Source organism: Anomaloglossus baeobatrachus, chromosome 11, assembly GCF_048569485.1.
Source record: "Anomaloglossus baeobatrachus isolate aAnoBae1 chromosome 11, aAnoBae1.hap1, whole genome shotgun sequence".
In the NCBI taxonomy this organism is placed as follows: domain Eukaryota; kingdom Metazoa; phylum Chordata; class Amphibia; order Anura; family Aromobatidae; genus Anomaloglossus; species Anomaloglossus baeobatrachus.
In genome coordinates this window covers 124,527,339-124,552,961 of record NC_134363.1, presented here as the reverse complement: position 1 = coordinate 124,552,961, position 25,623 = coordinate 124,527,339, and the positions used below count along the sequence as shown (strand labels likewise).

The window sequence follows — 25,623 nt, the reverse complement described above, 5'->3', positions numbered from 1 at the left end:
CCCTATGGAGCTCGAAATTCCTGGGACTTCTAGTGCTAAAACATGATCTTAGGGCTTCTGCGCATCTTGCAGGTTTGTTGCATTTTTGTGCCAATTTTCAGCACAGATTTGATGCCAGCAAAGTGTTTGAAGGTCTTGAAGCTTCATGAACTTGTTGCTTATTTTCACTTGCATATTTAAATCTGCAGCATGTCAATTCATTCAGCAATTTTGCTGCATATTTCATCCATACTAGTGAATGCAAATAATCTGCACCAAAAACAAAAGGTAAAAATGCATCAAAAATGAGTCAAAAATGCATGTTCTTTTGAGCTTTTCCTAATAATAGATGCAGAAATGGTGCAGACATTTCTCCACCAAATATTTAACTTGTGGATATGGCATCCCTTTTATTGTCCAACCACCTGAAGCTCTTGGGGCTGCAGATTCTCTGTTCAGAAATCTCCACTGGTCAGAAAAATGAATTTGCTGGTAATGCAGCAAGTAATAAACATTGGGTGGGGAGAAGAGGGGAATGCAGCTGCAGATTGTCTGTTTACAATATTGCATCCTATCAGTGGGTGCATGGTAGAAAAGAGAGACCTGATTGGCTAAAACGTCTGGGCACAGCCATATGGCATCTGTGAGCAGGACAGGCTGTGCCATTGTACTGTAAGCATTTAAGCAAATCTGTATCAATTTAAAATTGTATGAATTTTTAAATCATATTGTTTTATTCTTCTACACAAGTTTTCCCTATCTTTTCAAATATCAGATATTTTTTTATTGCCAATAGTGAGCAATCTAGGAGGTAGTGAGTCACGGATGACTCTGGTCATGACTTTACATTGGGCAGATGTTAGCACTTGGGCCCCTTGTAAACAAGAGACAGAGATGGCTCAGATTGTGTTACCTTGGAAAAATATCTTAAAGTAAATAGAGCGATTTTTGGTATGCTTCAGGTGAATTAGCGTGATTGGAGCTGTCAGCTTAAAAAGTCAAAATAAACTTGGTTCTTTAGGGATTCCACATATTGTAAACTAAGTAGGACACAACACAGGAGATCTGAGGCCTTCAGCCTGTAAGAAAAAGAAATTATAACCAAGTAACAACACAATGAGGACATCATTTAACATCATTTACGTTGAGCAGTCTTGTCATCTTCTTACATTTTTATTTTCCATATAGTTTTATTGACGATAAGATGTTTATAAGATGTCCGATCCCATCGTAGTAGAATTTTTGAATTTTATTTTACGCCTTTCATCGATCAGCGCATAAATATAGACCTTCCCTGCAATGGATAGAAGACATGGGTGGAATATGTTTTCTTGATATCCAAGGTTTAGGGATTCAGAATTTACTCCAGCACCCTCGAGATGGTGAACTTGGTGGATGTCATACATTATGGGCTCTTTAAGAGAAGAGTATAATGCAGACATGTATTTTTCAAGTGATTGTCGAACAGTAGACTGACGATTGTAATTCAATAGGGTTATCCAGATGACAGCTTTCTTCACATTGTCCATGTGAAAAATACAAAAATCACAGCATGCACCTATTCTCTTGGCAATCTAGAACAAAAACCAAGAAGAAAAAAAAAACATATAAAATATCAAACTTTATTGTAAACTGAAATTTCAAAAAGGTGCAAGTAAAATCAGGTTGTATATAGAATACACTTCAGGAGACAGGGGCACGGGCTAAATTCCCTAGGCATCACCCTTCCTGACCGCGGAGGTTGGCACCCTATAAATAACGAAAATGGCGCCCCCGCTCAATGTTGACTGGCCCTTATGACCCTATACTGATATCAATAGGTGTCGCTAATCTAATTGAGGGCCTTACAAAATCCACAGTGATACCATCACACCCATCCAGTATAGTAATCTTTACTCTTGATATCAAAAATATCAATATGTTCAATTTTCAGATAGTTATTACAGACCATAATGGTCAAGACAGAAATGATGAATACACAATGTGGGATGTTATGACTCAATAGTCATTTTTCAGGGTCATGACAGCGTCACCATCCTCCCTATGTGTATGCAGCAATAACATATAGATGTTCATCGCAATAGATGATAATAAAACGGCCAAATGGCCAGTACTTAGCCACACTCAGCAGCTCATTGCCCGACGCGTTTCTCCCCCATAGCAATCATTTGGATTGGAGCTTCATCAGGGGCTGTCCAAAATCAGACCACATCAAGATGACACAATTGTGGATAAGGACGCATGCCAGAAATACAATGGCTGATGTATTGCATCCTTATCTGAGAGCAGCATTGTCCCTGACCGGTAAAACTACCGCACTGGAGAACATTTTTTTTCTTTGTGGATGACATTTGTCAGAATTGTGTCATGACTATTGAGTCATAACATCCCACATTGTGTATTCATTGGTTTTTGGTATTAATACCCCTTTATGCATTTATGTGAGGTTTCTCAATCTAGAACAAGACTCACCCATTCAAGTAAACAAATATTGGATCCCAACCGGAACATCAAAATTGCATCCAATTTTTACGATGGATGATACACAGACATCAAGCGGACATAAAATGTGGACACACGGATAGCACACAGATGACAATAAGGATGAACATTGTTTAACCCTGGCATTAAAGAAAAAGCATAGTTTCTTCTACAAAGTAAAGACACTCATCTCCCCCTTGGTGCCCAATGTGACCATCTTCTAAAATTGGGCTACCTGCCGTAGCAGCATATTCCATATACATATCTGTATAGGTTGGACCTTATAGTTAGACAAAATGTAGTAATCTAGCTCTTGATTTGGCTACCAGAATTTAAAAAAACAAATTAAGAAATTGATCAACAAAAATGTTCAACCTAAAACTTATTGAGTGTTGAATTGTAGACCTTTAATTCGCTGGTTTCAAGGTTATTTTAAATAATGAGATGATAGGCACAATATTATTTTGTGTAAATGGTTATCATTTTGAAACCATGGAGGTTGATCATTGGCTAACCTACATAAAAATTTCCCAGACAAGATCATGATAACCCCTATGACTGTGGCAAATATTGATTGGGGACGTACACTATGTTTGACAATAGCATGGTAATTTAGCTATGATGCTAAAAATTGGCACCAGTTCCTTCATTGAAAATTATAATAATGTCCCTATGTATTCAGTTTGGTAGATGTACTCACTTCTAGAGATGTGCAGATCCGTGGATATTCAGGTTTGCTGAATTTGCATGGACTTGAAAAAAGTTTGGTTCTTGACCCGAACTTGATCTGAACTTGACCCCTGGACAAATAATCCCATACAAGTCAATGGGGATGAGACGTTCTGTACTGTAAAATGGTTGTAGAAAGAACTAGGGGGCTGCAAAAAAAAGCAAAATGGAGGTAAGAGCAGGACAGTTATAAGTACCATGTTTCCAGAAAGATAACAGAGCAGTCAGACTCTTTTCTGGGCCTGCTCATTAAACTTCATGAATATTCACTACTTCCCTACCCACCCGCTGTGCCAGTAACTGTGATCAGTTGCAGACTACTACACATGCCCCGCACCCTCCGTATTGGCATCTGTGCTTTGTTGCAGACCGATTGTAGTGTAAATAGACCAGCTGTCTGCTTTACCTTGGCTGGTTAGCAAAAATAGAGGGGATCACACACCATGTTTTAAATTATTTAAATAATAATTTAAACAAAAACTGTGTGCAGTTCCACCCTATTGTTTATAACCAATCAAGGTAAAGTGGACAACTGAGCACTGGTATTATCAGGGTGGGAGGAGCCATGGATATTGGTCCCTCCCAGCCTGAAAATAGCAGCCCGTAGCCGCCCCAGAATTTGTCACATCCATTAGATGTGCCAATTCTGGCACTTTATCAGGCTCATCCCGATTGTCCTGGTGTGGTGTAAATTAGTGTAATATATGGGGTTAATGTGTGCCGCCCCCATAGGAGCAGCTGAGCTGCCCGGGGTCCGGGTTCGCTGTGGCTCGAGGGTCTCTGGACCCGGGGTCGTGTGGCCACTCAAATGAAAGGGGGTATTTACAGGGGAGTTGATGTATAGTTTGTGACACCACCCGTGGTGTGCGGTAATTTGGAAGTACCTCTGCTGCCATTGGGAGTACCCGGGGTGATGAAGTGGGGCAGCAAGGTGTCGTAGCCCTCCACGGGTAGAGGGAATTCCCCGGGACTCGGTGTGGGGGTGCCGTAGGATGCAGGGGGACACCCGGGTAAACCAATTCTCAGAGAACTGCTACCGCTGAGGGGAGCTCGTCCGGGTCCCGACCCCTATGGTGTTGCCTGGTGATCCATGACCTGCCTCCTGGCACTAAGTTTAACTTCAACTTGGTGGCCCAGTAGTATGGAACTTATCTGGCCCCGCTCCCCATTGTGGCTAAGTGCGGGAGCTTGCTCTCCGGGCTCACGCTTGGGATTTTCTGGACCGTTTTGGGTTGGAAAGTCCTATCCCCCTTGTTACGTTAGTGCCCCGATTCTGGAGCGGGTGGTAACAAATCATAAGGGCTCCGTTCTCCTCAGGTGAATTGTCGGGTTATCAGAAGCTACTCACCGTCCAAGGGTCTGTGTACCCCGTCATGCCTTCGGTCCCGGACCGGTGATAGTGCTTGGCTGCCAGCTGTCCTCCTCGACAAGTCCAGGCACCTTGACACAATCCCCTGCGACCGGGGGTCCGACTCCTCTAGACCCAGACCACAATCTGCAACCTAGATCACTTCTCCAGGAGCCACCACTCCCGACTTCCTCCCTCACTCCCACCCTCCAACTCACTACACTCCTACTGACTACACTCCTCACCTCCCCTCCCTAACGCCCCCAGGTGAGTGACTCTATTCCACTTAAGGCATCCACTGGTGTGCCTGGTGGGTGTGGTGCAGGGTGTATCTAGGATTTGATTTGCTGCTGGAGGCAACACCATTAAGATAGGGACCCAGAACCAAGAGGGAGGTGGAATACCGCACAAAAGGGCAGTTTGTGCAGAACCCTGTGATGACCTAATAATCCAGGGGTGTCACAAATGACAGTTGTGATTTGTCAAAAATCACAAGTATCATCAGGCCCTAGGTTAGTAGTGGGGAGGCATCTATGAAACACCCCCATTACGAACAATGTACGTCAAAAGAAATAAACACACCTAGAAAAATCCTTTATTTGAAATTAAAAATGCACACACCATCCCTTTATTAACCCGCAAAACACCACTGAAGGTCCGACATAATTCACATGATGTTCCACAACAATCCTCGACACTGCTACATCCAGAGGATGCAGTGAAAGCAAACATAACCACTCACTGCAGCTTCTGGGACACACTATAGGCAGTGGTAGAGCCTAGATGTGGGAAGCAGTAACATCAGTGACTTTATTGGTGTTCACAGTCGGGCTTCCACGAATTGTGACTGCTAGTGACATACTGCCGGATTGCCAGACTGCTGGATTGCGTGTCATGGAGGCAGAGCAGTCCGTCAATCTGGCAACGAGTTCAGCTAAATTCATAGAGGATAGCATGGGAACCTCCAGCTGCGACCTAACGTCACCTATTTGTATAGCCGGGCTGCACTGCTACCCTCAGTGTGTCTCAGAGCCTGCAATGAGAGATTGTGTTTTCTGTGACTGCAGCCTTTGGATGTAGCAGAGTCAAGGATCATCGTGGGATGTCGTGTGGATTTCATCGGACCTACAGGGGTGTTTTGGGGGTTAATAAAGGTGTAGAAGGAGGTGTGTTTTTATTTCAAATAAAGGATTATTCTGGGTGTGTTCATTTCATTTCACTTATATGGTTGGTAATGGGGATGTCTCATAGATGCATTCCCATTACTAACCTAGGGCTTGATGGCAGCTGGGACTGTTGACAAATCACAGCTGTCATCAACCCCTTATATTATCCCGATTGCCACACCAGGGCCAGATTTGGTGCATTTAATGGATGCACCACTTCTGGGGCAGCTGTGGGCAGCTATTTTCAGGCTGGGAGAGCCTTGCCTACCCTGATAATACAAACTCCTCATCTGTTAGCTTTACCTTGGCTGGTTATCAAAAATAGAGGTAATCCGTGTTTTTAAATTATTTATTTAAATAAGTGTTATAAATGGCGTGGGATACCCTCACAGCTTTCTGTTTTACTGTTCATCCAAAATAGGGCGAGAGCCTATGTGCCGCCCCCATGCCACCAGCCTGCCGCTGCTCGGGTCCGGACCTTCCGGTGGGTGCCTCGAGGGTCTCCGGACCCGGGGGTCCTGCAGACTCTCCGAATGAAACGGGGGTTGATGATTGTGGATGTAGGACGTATATGTACGGCCTGAGCCGTATAGAATTCGTGACACCACCCACGGTGTGTGGTGAGGTTGGACACCACCGCTGAAGTTTTCGTGCACCCGGGGGAGATGTTAGGCAGCAAGTTGGTAACCCCTCCGTGGGCAGGGATGGTGGCCCCAGGACCCGTTGGGGTGTTTTTGGTGCAGGGAGATGGGTGACCGCAGGGTGCTGGTGTACTCACTACTGAGAAGAAAGGACACAAGTCTCTGGTAAACCAAGGTGATGGTGGTCGTTGCTCGCAGCCGGCTGCGTTCTGGTTCCCCACCCGGCTGGTGGTCTCTGTCTTTCTCCTGCACACTAGTGAACTGGTGGACTAACTGTGCTTGGAACTCCAGGAGTCCGCTCCCAGCTGGATGTGGCCTAAGGAGCCCTTGCCCGCAGACACTGGCCCGTGGGATCTCTGAGCCCTGGCGGTGGCCTTTCATCCCCCTTATTTGTAGAGTTGAGCGCGGTTCGTGGTTCTCCAGTTCGCAGTTCGAGTGATTTTGGGGGTGTTCTAGATCAAACTAGAACTCGAGCTTTTTGCTAAAAGTTCATTAGCTCGAGTTACGTTCGAGAACGGTTCTATCAGCAAAAAGCCTAGCTGGCTACTAGCTGGCTTTTCACTGTAATAGTGTGAGTCACTCTGTGCCTCACACTATTATCAAATTTCAGCGTATAGTGTGCGGGGGTTGCCCGTTCAGATCACTGCTGCTGGGATAATGGCGATCGCCATTTTTTTTTTCCTTCCCTAAGCGCACGTGTAGTGGGGCGGGCCAGCATGTCAGCCAATCCCAGACACACACACGGCTAAGTGTACTTTTTGCCAGAGAAGCAAGGGCATTTGTCATAGGCTGTCCATGTCACATGTCCTTGCATTATAAAAATGGAAATTTTCCTCCAGCACGCCATTATCTGCCTTCTGCGTCTGGGTGTCAGTCACCGCTCACGCAGCTCCTGTCGCCGATCCTGCTGTGTACGCTATACACACACAGCGTTCTACAGATTAGGGACAGAAGTTTATTACAGCCCTTTTAAGGGCTAATTACAACTGGCTCAGAGCCATAGGTGACAGTCAGGTCAGTGGAAACGCTTTTTACAGCTTCAGATAACAGCGTCTGTGTAGCTAAGCTCAGGGAATTCCTTGCTGCATTTCACCATTTGGAGGTTTAGAAAGTGAGGCTTCCTTTCCTCTACACTGACCCACAATCCGGCCACTGTACCCTCCTGCCCTTTTTTGCAAAGCCATTTTAATTGCAGAGTGCTGCCAGTTAGTGTCATCCAAAGAGTGGCTGCTGTCCTGCATTATTGTGCCACTTGTGCCAAGCAAGTCCCACCACCTCTACATTCTCCCCTCCTGCACATTTTTGCAAAGCCATTTTAACTTTAAAGAGTGCTGCCAGTTAATGGCATCCAAAAAGTGGCTGTTGGACTCCATTAGTGTCCCACTTGGCTGTTGGACTCCATTAGTGTCCCACTGGTGCCAAGCGATTTCCAGCACCTCTGCATTGCACCCTCAAGCTCATTTTTACTAAGCCATTATAATAGCAAACACTGAGGAAACTTAGTGGCATCCTAAAAGTTTCTGTTGGACTTCATTAGTGTCCCACTAGTGCCAAGCAATTTCCACACCTCTGCATTGCACCCTCAAGCTCATTTTTACTAAGCCATTATAACAGCAAACACTGAGGAAACTTAGTGGCATCCTAAAAGTGGCTGTTGGACTCCATTACTGTCCCAATGGTGCCAAGCAATTTCCAGCACCTCTGCATTGCACCCTCAAGCTCATTTTTACTAAGCTATTATAAGAGCAAACACTGAGGAAACTTAGTGGCATCCTAAAAGTGGCTGTTGGAGTTCATTAGTGTCCCACTGGTGCCAAGCAATTTCCAGCACCTCTGCATTGCACCCTCAAGCTCATTTTTACTGAGTCATTATAATAGCAAACACTGAGGAAACTTATTGGCATCCTAAAAGTGGCTGTTGGCCTTCATTAGTGTCCCACTGGTGCCAAGCAATTTCCAGCACCTCTGCATTGCACCCTCAAGCTCATTTTTACTAAGCCATTGTAATAGCAAACACTGAGGAAACTTAGTGGCATCCTAAAAGTGGCTGTTGGACTCCATTAGTGTCCCACTGGTGCCAAGCAATTTCCAGCAACTCTGCATTTGTCACGCTCTCCGGGTCCCCTGCTCTGCTCCCCGGCTCACCTGCCACGCTCCCCGGCTTCCCTGCTTCTCTCCCCGGTCTCCAGCCTCCATTGCCTGCGGTCTCCAGGCGGCCCGGTCCCCACTCCCGGCGCCCGTCGGCTACTCAGCCCCAGCCCGGCTCTCCTGCGTCCTTCTCACCGCTCCCTGCCCTGGCTTCTGGCACCCGGGCCTCGCGCATGCGCATTAGGGCGCGCGCGCGGTCATTGACCCTTTCTTAAAGGGCCAGCGTCCACTGACAGGAAATTGAACACACAGGTACAGGGTATAAAGGGGTTTAGTGTCCAAGTGGGCGGGGCCTGTTCTTCGTGTTTCCTAAGCTAGGAGTCAGGTCTCCTTGTGTCTCTGTGCCATACTTACCTATCTCTCTTCTAGAGCCGCTCCTGCCTCGCCATCCGGTCCTGCCGATTCCCGAACGCTGACTATCCGCCATCCCGTCAGTCCGTACCATCTCTGATCCCTGTGGTGACCCATCCTCTCGCTCCATCGGTTCCGGACTCTGCCTGACAACATCTCGGCCTCCGAACCTGAGCTCAGTCACCCGGACTACCATCAGTGACTCCGTGGTCCCAGGGACTTCTCCATTCCACTCTTGTGCACGGACTGTCCTGCTACCCGTAGTGCTCCGGCTACCGGACCCCTTGCCTTCATCAAGGAGTTCGGCCCAGTGGATCCACCTCCTGGGTCTGCCCGTCCACCTGGCCCTAACAGTAAGAACAGGCCATGGATCCCGCCGAAGCACTAGCGGCCTTGCAGGAGGAACTCACACGCCAGCGTTAGACCCAGACCCGTATGCTGAACTTTATGTCTTCCGTGGACGCCCGCCTGAACACGCTACAAGCGTCAGTTACATCTTCGGCTTCTCGAGCTTCCACTGGACGATCCACGGCCCCAGCTCCCGTGGCAGCCTCCTCGGATGCTTCCAGGCTTCGTCTGGCCTCACCACCCCGGTACGCCGGAGATCCCAAGACCTGCAGGGGATTCATAAACCAATGCTCCCTCCATTTCATGCAACTGCCGCATTTGTTTGCCTCCGACCAAGCCAAGGTCGCGTTCATGATGTCCCATCTAGAGGGTGAGGCACTGGCGTGGATGAACCCCTTGTGGGAGAAGGAGGACCCTGTGACCACTAACATCCAGGAGTTCCTGCAGGCATTTCGTGGCACCTTTGATGAGCCCGGACGCGCCTCCGCGTCTGCCTCATCTCTCCTCCGGTTACGTCAGGGGACTCTGGCGGTGGGTCAATATGCCATCCGTTTTCGCACCTTGGCTTCGGAACTCGGGTGGAACAATGAGGCTCTATCCGCCGCCTTCTGGGAAGGCCTCTCGGGTCGAATTAAAGACGAGCTGGCTGGTCGTGACGTGCCGTCTACCCTGGATGCCCTGATTACGCTAGCAACTCGAGTGGATCTTCGTTTTCAGGAACGATCCAAAGAGGTGTCCCGTGAGAGACGTCCGATACGGCATTCCTCTCCTCCGCAGAAGCCCGCCGTACTTCAGTCAACGTCATCTGGTGTCTCCGTCCACGAGCCCATGCAGATCGACCGTTTGCGGCAGTCTGAACAACGCCGAGCAGAACGGCTCGCCAAGGGTCTCTGCTTCTACTGCGGAGAGGGCACACACCTTCTACGCTCCTGTCCAGAGAGGCCGGGAAACTCCAAAGCCTAGGGTTGGTAGGAGAGGCCACCCTAGGTGCTGGGACTCTCTCAGACCCGGTTTCGTGGACAGTTCAAGTGACAACGGGAGAGACGCGGTTCACGGCAGAGGCATACCTCGATTCCGGGGCAGCAGGCAATTTCATCCAGCAGGCCACGGTGGACAAGTACCAGGTGCCTGTTACTCCACTCGACAAACCCCTAGTGATTGCCTCTGTGGATGGGAGACCCCTCTCTGACACCATCTCGTGGATCACTAAGCCGGTGGAACTGCGTATCGGTGCCCTGCACACCGAGAACATCGCTCTCTATGTCCTCCCACACATGTCCCATCAAATCATGCTGGGACTCCCCTGGTTACGGACACACGAACCCTCAGTCAGCTGGGGTACTGGTGAAATCACCCGATGGGGCTCCTCTTGCCACGAGAACTGTCTGAAGACTATACAACCCATCCGACGACCTCCGGTTCCAGAGTCCCTACCGGGACTGCCCTCGGCCTATTGGTCCTTCGCGGACGTCTTTGATAAAAAGGAGTCAGAAGTACTGCCGCCACATCGTCCTTACGATTGTGCCATCGACCTGCTCCCGGGAACTACACCACCTCAAGGACGGATATATCCGCTGTCTCCTGCCGAAACAAGGGCCATGTCTACCTACATCACAGAGAACCTGGCAAGGGGATTCATTCGGAGATCCTCCTCTCCTGCTGGAGCAGGCTTCTTCTTCGTTAAGAAGAAAGAGGGCGACCTACGCCCATGCATTGACTACCGGGGATTGAACCAAATCACCGTTAAAAATAAATACCCCTTGCCGCTCATCCCTGAATTGTTTGATCGGCTTAGAGGAGCTCGTGTGTTTACCAAGTTGGATCTTCGGGGTGCCTACAATTTGGTCCGCATCCACTCTGGGGACGAATGGAAGACCGCGTTCAATACCCGTGATGGGCACTATGAATACTGTGTGATGCCCTTCGGCCTGTGTAACGCACCAGCAGTCTTTCAAAAATTGGTGAACGACGTGTTCCGGGACCTTCTCTACATCTGTGTGGTGGTGTATCTTGATGGCATCCTGGTCTTTTCTCCGGACCTCCAAACCCACAGAGAGAACGTGCAGCTGGTACTACAACGACTGAGGGAAAATCGTCTGTACGCCAAGTACGAGAAGTGTGTCTTCGAGCAGTCTTCTCTGCCCTTCCTGGGTTACGTAATCTCCGATACCGGACTGCAGATGGATCCGCAGAAGGTCTCTTCCATTCTCAACTGGTCCCCTCCTTCTGGACTGAAGGCAATCCAACGCTTTCTGGGATTCGCAAACTATTACCACCAGTTCATCCCTCACTTCTCGGCTCTGACTGCTCCTCTCTCCGCCTTGACCAAGAAGGGGGCTAATCCAAAGGACTGGTCACCTGTGGCCGACGCCGCATTTGGCTCTCTGAAGCGGGCATTTGCCTCCTCCCCTGTGCTCCACCGTCCGGAGTTAAACCGACAGTTCACCTTGGAGGTGGATGCCTCCTCCTCGGGAGCCGGAGCAGTGCTCATGCAGAAGTCCTCCTCCGGGAAGATGGTGACTTGCGGTTTCTTCTCCAAGAGCTTCTCAGCGCCTGAACGCAACTACACCATCGGTGACCGAGAGCTATTAGCAGTCAAACTGGCTCTGGAGGAATGGCGCTACCTTCTAGAGGGAGCAGTGTACCCCGTGATCATTTACACGGACCACAAGAACCTGGAATACCTGCGGTCCGCTCAGCGACTGAACCCACGGCAAGCCAGGTGGTCCTTGTTCTTTGCCAGGTTCGATTTCCAGCTCCATTTCCGACCTGCGGACAAGAATGTACGCGCAGATGCTTTGTCCAGGTCATTCCTGCCCATGGAACAGGAGGAGGAAACATCCCAGCCCATCATCTGTCCTAGTAAGATCATTCTGGTGGCCCCTGTCACCCTGGCCCAGATACCGCCCGGGAAGACCTATGTCTCTGAGACTGACAGGCAAAAAGTGTTGCACTGGGGCCATGCCTCGAAAACAGCCGGCCATGCTGGTCAGAAGAGAACATGGAGTACGATCGTACGTCATTACTGGTGGCCATCCCTTCGCACGGACGTCGCTTCTTTTGTCTCAGCCTGCTCCTCTTGTGCCAGGAACAAGACGCCCAAACATCTGCCATATGGCCGTCTTCTGCCTCTGCCTATACCCTCAGTTCCGTGGCAACACATTGCGATGGACTTTATTACGGACTTGCCACTGTCCTCCGGACACACAGTCATATGGGTCGTGGTGGATCGGTTCTCCAAAATGGCTCATTTCGTCCCTATGGCTGGACTGCCCTCTGCGCAGGAACTCGCTGACGCCTATATACAACACATCTTCCGCTTGCATGGCTTTCCATCACACATTGTGTCCGACAGAGGAACTCAGTTCACCTCCTGCTTCTGGAGGGCCCTCTGCAAACATCTGGGAGTGACTCTGGACATTTCTTCAGCCTACCATCCTCAGTCGAATGGCCAAGTGGAACGACTCAATCAGATCTTGACCTCCTTCTTACGTCACTACGTCAACGCCCATCATGACGACTGGTCCACGCTTCTTCCTTGGGCTGAATTCTCCCATAACCACCACGTCAGTGAGTCCTCCTCCAGCTCTCCCTTCCATGTCGTTTACGGACTTCAGCCTTCCGTCCCATTACCTGTATCCTCTTCCTCGGATGTCCCTGCTGCTGATGCTGTAGCCCGTGACTTTGCAACAATTTGGGACTCTGTCAAGGCGTCCCTTGGACGTGCTTCCCTGCGGATGAAGAGACACGCAGACAAGAGGCATCTGGACCCTCCGTGTTTCTCTCCAGGAGATCTCGTCTGGCTTGCTTCCAAGTACGTCCGATTGAAGCTACCATCCTACAAGCTGGGTCCTCGCTACATCGGGCCGTTTAAAGTCCTCAGCAAGATCAATGAGGTCTCCTACAAACTGCAGCTCCCGGCCACGATGAGGATACCCAACTCCTTCCACGTCTCCCTGCTCAAGCCGGTTGTCCTTGGTCCCTTCTCCGCTGCTGCCAGTTCGGCTCCTCCTCCTATTGCCGATGATGACATCTATGCGGTAAGGGATATCGTGGCCATGAAAACCGTACGGGGCCGACAGTTCTTCCTGGTAGACTGGGCAGGGTATGGTCCTGAGGATAGGTCCTGGGAGCCCCGGGAGAATGTGGGTACTCCTCTGATCCGTGCCTTCCTGTCCCGGTTGCGGGGAGAGGGGGTGTGGGGGGGGGTACTGTCACGCTCTCCGGGTCCCCTGCTCTGCTCCCCGGCTCCCCTGCCACGCTCCCCGGCTTCCCTGCTTCTCTCCCCGGTCTCCAGCCTCCATTGCCTGCGGTCTCCAGGCGGCCCGGTCCCCACTCCCGGCGCCCGTCGGCTACTCAGCCCCAGCCCGGCTCTCCTGCGTCCTTCTTACCGCTCCCTGCCCTGGCTTCTGGCACCCGGGCCTCGCGCATGCGCATTAGGGCGCGCGCGCAATCATTGACCCTTTCTTAAAGGGCCAGCGTCCACTGACAGGAAATTGAACACACAGGTACAGGGTATAAAGGGGTTTAGTGTCCAAGTGGGCGGGGCCTGTTCTTCGTGTTTGCTAAGCTAGGAGTCAGGTCTCCTTGTGTCTCTGTGCCATACTTACCTATCTCTCTTCTAGAGCCGCTCCTGCCTCGCCATCCGGTCCTGCCGATTCCTGAACGCTGACTATCCGTCATCCCGTCAGTCCGTACCATCTCTGATCCCTGTGGTGACCCGTCCTCTTGCTCCATCGGTTCCGGACTCTGCCTGACAGCATCTCGGCCTCCGAACCTGAGCTCAGTCACCCGGACTACCATCAGTGACTCCGTGGTCCCAGGGACTTCTCCATTCCACTCTTGTGCACGGACTGTCCTGCTACCCGTAGTGCTCCGGCTACCGGACCCCTTGCCTTCATCAAGGAGTTCGGCCCAGTGGATCCACCTCCTGGGTCTGCCCGTCCACCTGGCCCTAACAGCATTGCACCCTCAAGCTCATTTTTACTAAGCCATTATAATAGCAAACACTGAGGAAACTTGTTGGCATCCCAAAAGTGGCTGTTGCACTCCATTAGTGTCACACTGGTGCCAAGCAATTTCCAGCACCTCTGCATTGCCCCCTCAAGCTCATTTTTACTAAGCCTTTATAATAGCAAACACTGAGGAAACTTATTGGCATCCTAAAAGTGGCTGTTGGACTTCATTAGTGTCCCACTGGTGCCAAGCAATTTCCAGCACCTCTGCATTCCACCCTCAAGCTCATTTTTACTAGGCCATTATAATAGCAAGCATTGAGGAAACTTAGGGGCATCCTAAAAGTGGCTGTTGGGCTCCATTAGTGTCCCACTGGTGCTAAGCAATTTCCAGCACCTCTGCATTGCACCCTCAAGCTCATTTTTACTAAGCCATTATAATAGCAAACACTGAGGAAACTTAGTGGCATCCTAAAAGTGGCTGTTGGACTCCATTAGTGTCCCACTGGTGCCAAGCAATTTCCAGCACCTCTGCATTGCACCCTCAAGCTCATTTTTAATAAACCATTATAATAGCAAACACTGAGGAAACTTAGTGGCATCCTAAAAGTGGCTGTTGGACTTCATTAGTGTCCCACTGGTGCCAAGCAATTTCCAGCACCTCTGCATTGCACCCTCAAGCTAATTTTTACTAAGCCATTATAATAGCAAACACTGAGGAAACTTAGTGGCATCCTAAAAGTGGCTGTTGGACTTCATTAGTGTCCCACTGGTGCCAAGCAATTTCCAGCACCTTTGCATTGCACCCTCAAGGTCATTTTTTTTTACTAAGATATTATAATAGCAAACTGTGCTGCCAGTTTAAGGGCCATAGTTGCATTGTCAGGGATAGTCAGTGTTGTTTCTTCTGCTGTCAAAAAAGCTAGACCACCTCTGCAATCTACTCCACCTCTCAATTTTTACTACCCCATTTTAAGTGGACAATCTTGTCGCTATCAAAATGAGTGGCAAAATGACAGATGCTGGTGGAAAGGGGAACAGGCGTGTTGGAAAAGGAAAAAAAGGTTTTGTCCGTTGGGAAGGTGGCAAAGCTACATTAACATCTGCTGAAGATAGTTTAGGAAAAGTAAGATGTCTACTACTTTCCGTGGACAATACGATGTGCTCCCTTTTTTACGGACCCGAACAACTGTAAGAAAGGTAGATGATGCACACAAAAAGAACATGCTTGAATGGATCTCAAGTGCTCCAACAAGTGCCCTCTCCTCCACCTCAACTACCATATCCAAAAATAAACAGTCCTTTGAGTTGTCATCCCAATCACACTTGCTTTCTCTCAGCTCTCAAGTCTCCATCCGCCCTGCACAGTATGGTGGAACAGAGATGTCTGAGTCTGCAGAGCTGTTTAGTCACAATATAGACTTGGAGGTATGCTCCAAAGTTACAGTGAGTACAGATCAGGAAATGGTCTGCAGTGATGCCCAGAACCTTTGTGACTCAGATTCAGGCCGTGATGACCAAGTTTCTGAGCCTAATGTTGACCCTTATTCACAAACTGTAACACATGTTGTTAGAGACAATGAGGAACATACCGATGACGATGAGACGCAGATACCAGATTGAGATGACAACTTAAATATTCGGTCAGGGCAGGAAGAGGCTAGGTATGAGGGTGAGGGGAGTGCAAACACAACGCTTGATGAGGAAGTTCTAGATCCCACCTACTGTCAACCCACAGTCAGGCACTCAAGGAGGTCAGCAGAGGCGGTGGAGGAGGATGCAACTGACGATGCAGTTACCTTGCGCCTTCCTGGACAGAGTCTGAGTACTGGTAGCACATCTACAACTGAATCCTCTGTCACATGAATAAATATCATATGTCCCAGTGGAAAGCTCACCGTGCTGCAATGCGGCTTAGCGGAGCGGACCATCCATCGCCTGCCCCTTCCAGTGCATCCGCGCGCTCTTTATCTTCTAGGACTGTGGGGACAGCTGTCACACCTGGTTTTCCACGCACACCTTCCATCACTGTAACCACAACAGGCAGTTTACTTGGTAGGTCGTCAGTTGGTTTGGAAGTGGAAACAAGTGCGTGTGTACAGCTCTCTCAGACATCGATAGCACCAACGTTGGATGAAGGCAACATCATGTCTATGCCTGCACTTTCCTCACAAACCTGCATTTTTCCAGGGACACCCTACTCACCACCGTCTACACACAGCAGCCAGATCTCTGTCCTTCAGATGTGGACAAATAAAAGGCCATTTCCTGCGACCCATGACAAAGCTAAGAGGTTGACTTTATCCCTCTGTAAGGTCTTGGCTACCGAAATGCTGCCTTTCCGCCTGGTGGACACACAGGATTTTCAAGACCTTATGTCTGTCGCTGTGCCCCAGTACCAGATGCCCAGTCGCCACTACTTCTCTAAGAAAGGTGTGCCTGCGGTACACCAGCATGTCGCACACAACATCACCGCTTCCTTGAGAAACTCTGTGTGTGAACGGGTGCATTTCACCACCGATACTTGGACCAGTAAGCATGGACAGGGACATTACATGTCGCTGACTGGGCACTGGATGACTATGGTGATAGATTGTGAAGGGTCTGCTGCACAGGTCTTGCCGTCCCCACGACTTGTGTGTAAATCCTCTGTCTGTCCAAGTTCCTCCACTGCTTCTGCCTCCTCAACCTCGTCTGGGTCCTCCACCTCCGCCCTAAGCCTGCCTGGTCAGACCACCAGCGTTGTAACTGCGCAGAAGGAATCACGCACCCCTCATTACTATGCTGGCAGGAGAGCGCAACGGCATCAGGCGGTCTTTATCTTGAAATGTCTTGGAAATAGGAGTCACACAGCGGCTGAGTTGTGGGCAGCTCTGGAGACTGAATTTGGTAAATGGTTGTCTCCACTCAACCTGCAGCCTGGTAAGGCCGTGTGCGACAATGCTGCAAACCTGGGTGCGGCCCTTCGCCTGGGCAAGGTGACACACGTGCCTTGTATGGCTCACGTGTTGAACCTTGTTGTCCAGCAATTTTTAACACACTATCCCGGCCTAGATGGCCTTCTGAACAGGGCACGAAAACTGTCTGCTCATTTCCGCCAGAAGTCTTTCGGCCTGCCAGTTCATCGCCTGAAATGCGATGTGCCGACACGCTGGAATTCAACTCTCCACATTTTACAGCGACTGTGGCAGCACCGCCGAGCACTGGTGCAATACGTCATGACGTATAGCCTGGGCCAACGAGATGCAGAGGTGGGGAAGATCACCCTGATGGAGTGGTCTCAGATCAAGGACCTATGCACCCTTCTGCACAGTTTTGACATGGCGACGAATATGTTTAGCGCTGACAGTGCCATTATCAGCATGACAATTCCAGTCATTTACATGCTGGAGCACACGCTAAACACTATTCGGAATCATGGGGTGGGACAACAGGAAGGGGAGGAAGTACAGGAGGATTCATATGCGCAAGACACAACAACATCACCAAGGTCCAGACGTTCATCATCACCAACGCGGCAGGCATGGGACCATGGGGGACAGGGATCAACAAGGGTGCATAGTAGCAGGCGAAATGTTGAGAAAGGAGAATAATATTTTTCGGTGATATTAATAAACTTTTTCACACTTTTTGCATGCAACAAGTGACTCCTCTTGCTTCATTCCATTATTCTGGATTTTCCAGTACATGTTTAGTGTAGTTGTGCCCACTCTTTCCCATGTGTTGTGTTCTTGATGCAAATCTAACTGTGAAGTGTACGACTGGGGCACAAGGCTTCCACTGAAGGGGTGTCTATGTGGCCCAATTTTTGGAAAAAAGGGAGACTCCCCTTGGAGTCACCTTGCGGTATTTTACATGATTTTAGAAGGGCGTGCCTTGCCTATATCTGTGTCTCGTCCTCTTTTTCCTCGTAACACTGTTTTATTTTCGCATGAGAATTTGTTCTTGTCACTTTCCCATGTGTTTGTGTTGTGTTGTTTGTCACCTTTTGGACACCTTTGAGGGTGTTTTCTAGGTGTTTTTTTGTGTTTGTGATTGCCTCCCATTGTTTCCTATGGGGTTCGAGTGGTTCGCCGAACCGGTTCACCGAACCGAACTCGAACGCGACCTCCGTTTGGTGAACCAAGCTCGAGCCGAACCGCGACCGGTTCGCTCATCTCTACTCATTGGGCTGTTGTCTTCTATCGGGACTTTGGGTGGGAGAGGACCTCTAGTCCTGGCCTCAATCGGTGAATTAACTGATGCCAGTTGTTTCTGGTCCCAGTTTCAGGGTCCGAGTACCCCCTCTTGTGCTCCGGCCAGGGCGTCACACCTACATCATTTTATATTTTTACTATTTTTTTCACAGTGGTGCACTGGAAATCACAGCCATGATAATACTGGACATGGCTGTGATGGAGCCGTAAGTGCCCACATCAAAAAATCTTGCCGATTGGTTGCTCTGCAGCATCTCAAGCAGCTTTATTCGGAAAACAAACTCGAACAGGAACTGGATGTACAGATAAAAAGTCTGTGTTCAGGTTCAGTACGAACCTCAAAGTTTTCAGTCTGGGTTTCACTCATCACTATTCCCTTCATGTTAAATGAGTCTTTCACTCACCAAAGTTTTCCCCCCAAAATAATTTAAATTAAATTCCATGGTGATATTGCCATCTTCGATTCACAAATGATAAAACATAGTCATTACACAGAAGTATATTGAGTAGAGTTTCATGTGACATAGGAAATTAAAGTGTCTGGTAATGAAAAGTTTAATATCAAAGTTCTTCTTTCTTTGTCACAGTCTGGTGGTGATGCGGATCACCTGATCGATTTTGGCTCGTACCATGTCATGTACCATAGAGCAAAAGACTCCTCCCGGGATGTACGACACTCGAGCTTACACAGTGGTCAATGTTCCCACCCTTCTTCGGAACTAGCGACATGCACCACCAATCAGTGGGGGTTAGCATGTGACATCATAACACCTATTGGCTGATAGGAATATAAAAAGCTGTCTCCTGCTGGACTGATGCCACTCCTGATGAAGGCTTGCACCAAAACGCACATTGGCGCCATTCCACCAGGAGAAGCATAAACACTGTGTGCAGAATTATTAGGCAAATTGTATTTTAGAGGATCTTTTTTATTATTGATCAACAACTTTGTTCTCAATCAACCCAAAAGACTCATAAATATCAAAGCTTAATATTTTTGGAACTTGGAGTGGGGTTTTTTTAGATTTGGCTATCTTAGGAGGGTATCTGTTTGTGCAGGTGACTATTACTGTGCAGAATGTTTAGGCAACTTAATAAAAACCAAATATATTCCCATCTAAAGCCCGCTTTACACGCTACAATGTATCTTATGATGTGTCGGCGGGGTCACGTTGTAAGTGACGCACATCCAGCATCGTAAGGTACATTGCAGTGTATAACAGCTACGTGCGATTGCGATTGAACATTAAAACGTTCATCGCATACACGTCGTTGAATCCTGAAGAATTGCACGTCAGGTTGTTCATCGTACCCTGGGTAGCACACGTCGCATTGTGTGACACCCCGGGAACATTGAACAGATCTTACCTGCCTCCCGCGGCTCCAGCCAGCAATGCGGAAGGACGGAGGTGGGCGGGATGTTTATGTCCCACTCAGCTACTCCCCTCCGCTTTTATTGGCTGGCTGCCGCGTGACGTCGATGTGACGCCGGATGTCCCTCCCACTCCAGGAAGTGGCCGTTCGCCGCCCACATCGAGGTCGTATGGAGGGTAAGTATGTGTGACGGGGGTTAATCGTTTGTGCGGCATGTTCAACAAATTGAACGTGCCGCACATACGATGGGGGGCGTTACAAATCTCATACGATATCGTATGCGAAATTGCAACGTGTAAAGCAGGCTTTACTTGTTTATTTTCACCAGATAAACCAATATAACTGCACAAAATTTAGAAATAAACATTTCTGACATTCAAAAACAAAACTTAAAAAAACTAGTGACCTATATAGCCACCATTCTTTATGATGACACTCAACAGCCTACTATCCATAGATTCTGTCAGTTGCTGGATCTATTTACAATCAACATTGCATACAGCAGCCACAACAGCCTCCCAGACACTGTTCTGAGAGGTGTACTGTTTTCCCTCCCTGTAGATGTCACATTTTATGAGGGACCACAGGTTCTCTATGGGATTCATATCAGGTGTCATTATTTTTTCATCTTTTAGACCTTTACTGACCAGCCACGCTGTGGAGTAGTTGGATGCATGTGATGGAGCATTGTCCTACATGAAAATCATGTTTTTCTTGAACGATACCAACTTCATCCTGTACCACTGCTTGAAGAAGTTGTCTTCCAGAAAGTGGCAGTAGATCTGGGAGCTGAGCTTCACTCCATTCTCAACCCGAAAAAGCCCCACAAGTTCATCTTTGATGATACCAGCCCATACCATTACCCCACCTCCAACTTGCTGGCATCTGAGTCGGAGTGGAGCTCTCTGCCCTTTACTGATCCAGTCTCTGGCCCATCCATCTGGCCCATCAAGAGTCACTCTCATTTCATCAGTCCATAAAACCTTTGAAAAATCAGTCTTAAGATATTTCTTGGCCCAGTCTTACATTTTATCTTATGTTTCTTGTTCAAAGGTGGTCGTTTTTCAGCCTTCCTTACCTTGGCCATGTCCCTGAATATGGCACACCTTTTTGCTTTTTGATACTCCAGTAACGTTGCAGCTCTGAAATATGGCCAAACTTGTGGCAAATGGCATCTTGGCAGCTTCACGCTTGATTTTCCTCAATTCATGAGCAGTTATTTTGTGTCTTTTTTGCCCAACACGCTTCTTGTGACCCTGTTGGCTATTTGCCATGAAACGCTTGATTGTTCAGTGATCACACTTCAAAAGTTTGGTAATTTCTAGACTTTTGCATCCCTCTGCAAGACATCTCACAATTTTGGACTTTTCAGAGCTCGTCAAATCTCTCTTCTGACCCATTTTGCCAAATGAAAGGAAGTTGCCTAATAATTAATCACACCTTATATAGGGTGTTGATATCATTACACCACACCCCTCCTCATTACAGAGATGCACATCACCCGATTTACTTAATTGGTAGTTGGCTCTCAAGCCTATACAGCTTGGAGTAGGACAACATGTATAAAAAGTATCATGTGATCAAAATACTCATTTGCCTAATAATTCTGCACACAGTGTATAGGTAATCTGCATTATCACTCCATTTATATAGTGATGTCAGATTATAAGGAGTTCTCCCCTTGATACAGCCTTTATTACAGATCTCCATTATTCATTGCTTTGTGACTTCATATATGTTAATATGCTTGTCTCTTTACCAGAGTAACCATATATTACCTAATGCTTGCTACAATGATCTGTTCCACCTACTGTATATGTCCCCCTGTATGTTAAACCTTATCTGTAGTTTGCTACTATTAAAAAATAATTATTTATGCACTTATGCAAACTATATATCAATATTTCTAGGTTTTCAGTTATTGGGTGCTTATAGCCAGTCTGCTATTATTGCTTATTTTAAGTGTAATATCTAACTACTAATTTTCAAAAATATGCTGAACTATACATAACTTGTTATTTAATTTAGTAATGAATCCTACATTTTTCTAACCCCTTATGTTTTAGCTTTGGTTTATTCTTTCCAGGGACAAAGAGCTAGATGTGGTAGAGATAGTAGTCACAATACAATGACCATTCTGGAACATAGAACTTAACCAGTATTAGAAATACATATGGCAGGTAGAAGGCACCCTGTATTAGGGTGACCAGTGCCATACCGCCTCCCACTCTGTGCTTGTGACTAGTGGAACTGCATTGTATTAAGAGAGAAGGGATGGACTGGGAGATGACAGGGCAGCAGGGGGTTACATGAGAGAGAGAGCTCATCATCAGCACAGGAAAAGTTATAGGGGAAGGAACCTCATGTTACAGGCAGATAGGGAAAGACTGTGAAAGAGTGCAGATCCAGAGAGAGAGGAAAGTCCACGAGGGACAGAAGATCAAAGTAGAGCGCAGAAGGGTAAAGGTGACAGGGACAGGATTTAAGGAGAGAAGGAAACCCAAACCATCCCCATACCCTGGTCCCTGCTACAGAGACAGGACAGAAAGAAGAAGAGAAGCCAAATTGTCAGAAGGGGCTCTATTACAGCAGGACAAAAGTTCAGCTTGTCATGGAGACATATGGAGAAATTGGGGTGCTCCTACCTGAGGGCAAGAGGGTCTATCCATTCGTTAGCCGAGCTGAACATCCCACCACCATGCTGAGGGAGTGGGTCCAAAGCGGGAGGTTAAGTCTCCCCCTTACGGCCGTCCCTGCAAAGCCGAGCCGGGTATTGGAGTTGTTGTATCTGAATGATAAGGATAATGACAAGTCTGTTGTGAACTGTTTGAAACTGTCTGCCTGCAAGTTACTTAGTAAAGTGAAGCAAATGTTACCAAGTGTCTGTCTCCTTCCTGACCAAGCGGGGTATAAGGCCCATAGAAGTGAACAGGACCCAGAAAACGAACAACAGCAGTGAGCAGGTACCACCTCCACACCACATAACACCCACTCCACTCTGCCCCCATGTCTGTACTGTGCTGAGATGGGTTGAGGACCGCCATGACCCTCGCACATCACTGCCCCTCCCTGGCACTTTACAACCCTGCCAAATATCTTACATTGAGGTCCAAGAACTTCAACTAGTGCCAAATTTATCTAGTAAACATAAAATTTCCACCTATTTTAGCTCAGCCAGTCCTCTGTTTACTTCAATAAATAGACATCAGTACATAGAAATGCTTCATTCATAGTTCCAAAAGGTCTCCGGTGAGGGAATCATTCTGCCGCCACTTGACTGGTGAGATATTTGGAGCATCCACTCTTGGGCAATCATCTTACCCGTCACAGACTTGACGTAGAGCAAAAATAATCAAAAAATGGCCTTCAACAAACAATCCATACAGACGATTATACAGAGAGTTTAGAAAACACGTTCCCACTATATATACAAGATGGAATCAGTGGCCTTAAACAACTGCTGAGAGTGTAAGCGCTCAACGTCTCAGGATTGTTCTTTATAAATAAACAGATGTGCTTGTCCAAACAGTGAGATGCTGCCGTACGTGGCCAGCAAAAACATGAAGACTTCAAGGGGTGCTTAGCCTAAGCAGCGGCCATAAACTTACAAGGGCTCTAGCATATAGAGAGTCTTTGTTAAGGCTGTAGCGTGTGTTTAAAAATGGATGAAAGCGTCCGCTCTGCCCATCAGTCCAAGCCGTGAAAGCACAAGAGGACATCTGTTGCTCTTCCAGTTTTGTGAGACGAGACATGATTTGATTTGTCAGTTCTTTCTCTTCATCTAAACAAGCTCTCGGGTCGGTTTGGTGGAGAAATCAAAGCGTTTATTTGGAGCGGTTAACAGTAATTTTGTTTACAAGCTACACCTCTTGTTAAAGAGATCCTGAACAGATGCTGAGATTCTATCACACTTTCCGAAGGGCTAGTAATTGGTCGTCATTTAACCCTCCTGCCACTGCAAATCGAGGAGGCTTCTTCAAGTTGATGAAATGAAACACTTAGGACCTAATTCATGATTTGCGGTTTTTTAAGACATGTTATTCGCTGATGTTTCTTCAAGCCAATTCTTCAAAATGGTGCATGCGGTCTTTGACTTTGGCGCAAAACAATAAATACTCTTTGTTTCTTTCTTTAAATTCTTTTTAAAAATGTTTGCTACTTTTTAGCTCAAAAAGTTAGCTTTAAAAACTGTGAAATGGTAGTCTTCAAGTGCGTCAAAATAAAAACTCCACCAAAAACTTTACTCCAGTCAGGGACTTGGCTGAGATGCACCAAAAATGGGACAGTTGGAAAAAGTTTAATTTTAAGAATCTGTCTAAAACATCCGGAGGAGTAAAGTTGTTAAAGGGAATTAAAAAAAAAAGACAACTTAAAAAGTGGTGCAAAATTTATAGAGAATAAGGCACTAATATTAAAGCCAATAATAAGGAGAATATTACTCAAAAAAAAATTGAGAAACAATGATAAATAAGGGTCATAAAGTAAATTCCTCTTTTTGCAATTTTTATTAAAAAAAAAAGAAAAAAATGGTTAATCAAAGAATATCCTACAGCTGGAAATGCTGAGATTGACTGTAATATGTGTAAGGAATCGTTAAAAGCAGTTGGATGCTCGGATGGTCACGATTCGAGTCTTCTGTATGATGCTATGCTGTATGAAATCATGCATACAGTTAGGTCCAGAAATATTTGGACAGTGACACAATTTTCGCGAGTTGGGCTCTGCATGCCACCACATTGGATTTGAAATGAAATCTCTACAACAGAATTCAAGTGCAGATTGTAACGTTTAATTTGAAGGTTTGAACAAAAATATCTGATAGAAATTGTAGGAATTGTACACATTTCTTTACAAACACTCCACATTTTAGGAGGTCAAAAGTAATTGGACAAATAAACCAAACCCAAACAAAATATTTTTATTTTCAATATTTTGTTGCGAATCCTTTGGAGGCAATCACTGCCTTAAGTCTGGAACCCATGGACATCACCAAACGCTGGGTTTCCTCCTTCTTAATGCTTTGCCAGGCCTTTACAGCCACAGCCTTCAGGTCTTGCTTGTTTGTGGGTCTTTCCGTCTAAGTCTGGATTTGAGCAAGTGAAATGCATGCTCAATTGGGTTAAGATCTGGTGATTGACTTGGCCATTGCAGAATGTTCCACTTTTTTGCACTCATGAACTCCTGGGTAGCTTTGGCTGTATGTTTGGGGTCATTGTCCATCTGTACTATGAAGCGCCGTCCGATCAACTTTGCGGCATTTGGCTGAATCTGGGCTGAAAGTATATCCCGGTACACTTCAGAATTCATCCGGCTACTCTTGTCTGCTGTTATGTCATCAATAAACACAAGTGACCCAGTGCCATTGAAAGCCATGCATGCCCATGCCATCACGTTGCCTCCACCATGTTTTACAGAGGATGTGGTGTGCCTTGGATCATGTGCCGTTCCCTTTCTTCTCCAAACTTTTTTCTTCCCATCATTCTGGTACAGGTTGATCTTTGTCTCATCTGTCCATAGAATACTTTTCCAGAACTGAGCTGGCTTCATGAGGTGTTTTTCAGCAAATTTAACTCTGTCCTGTCTATTTTTGGAATTGATGAATGGTTTGCATCTAGATGTGAACCCTTTGTATTTACTTTCATGGAGTCTTCTCTTTACAGTTGACTTAGAGACAGATACACCTACTTCACTGAGAGTGTTCTGGACTTCAGTTGATGTTGTGAACGGGTTCTTCTTCACCAAAGAAAGTATGCTGCGATCATCCACCACTGTTGTCATCCGTGGACGCCCAGGCCTTTTTGAGTTCCCAAGCTCACCAGTCAATTCCTTTTTTCTCAGAATGTACCCGACTGTTGATTTTGCTACTCCAAGCATGTCTGCTATCTCTCTGATGGATTTTTTCTTTTT

General features: G+C 47.3%; 1 long non-coding RNA gene across 1 annotated transcript in view; it reads right to left on the bottom strand.

Moving 5' to 3' along the window:
• Positions 1-1,137: 1,137 nt before the first annotated feature.
• Positions 1,138-25,623, bottom strand: part of LOC142256606 (uncharacterized) — a 91,599-nt gene continuing 67,113 nt past the window's right edge. The window contains exons 4-5 of the long non-coding RNA XR_012727546.1: positions 3,161-3,338; positions 1,138-1,553 (exon numbers count right to left, since the gene is read on the bottom strand). This is a non-coding gene — a long non-coding RNA (uncharacterized LOC142256606). The remainder of the gene's footprint in view (positions 1,554-3,160; positions 3,339-25,623) is intronic.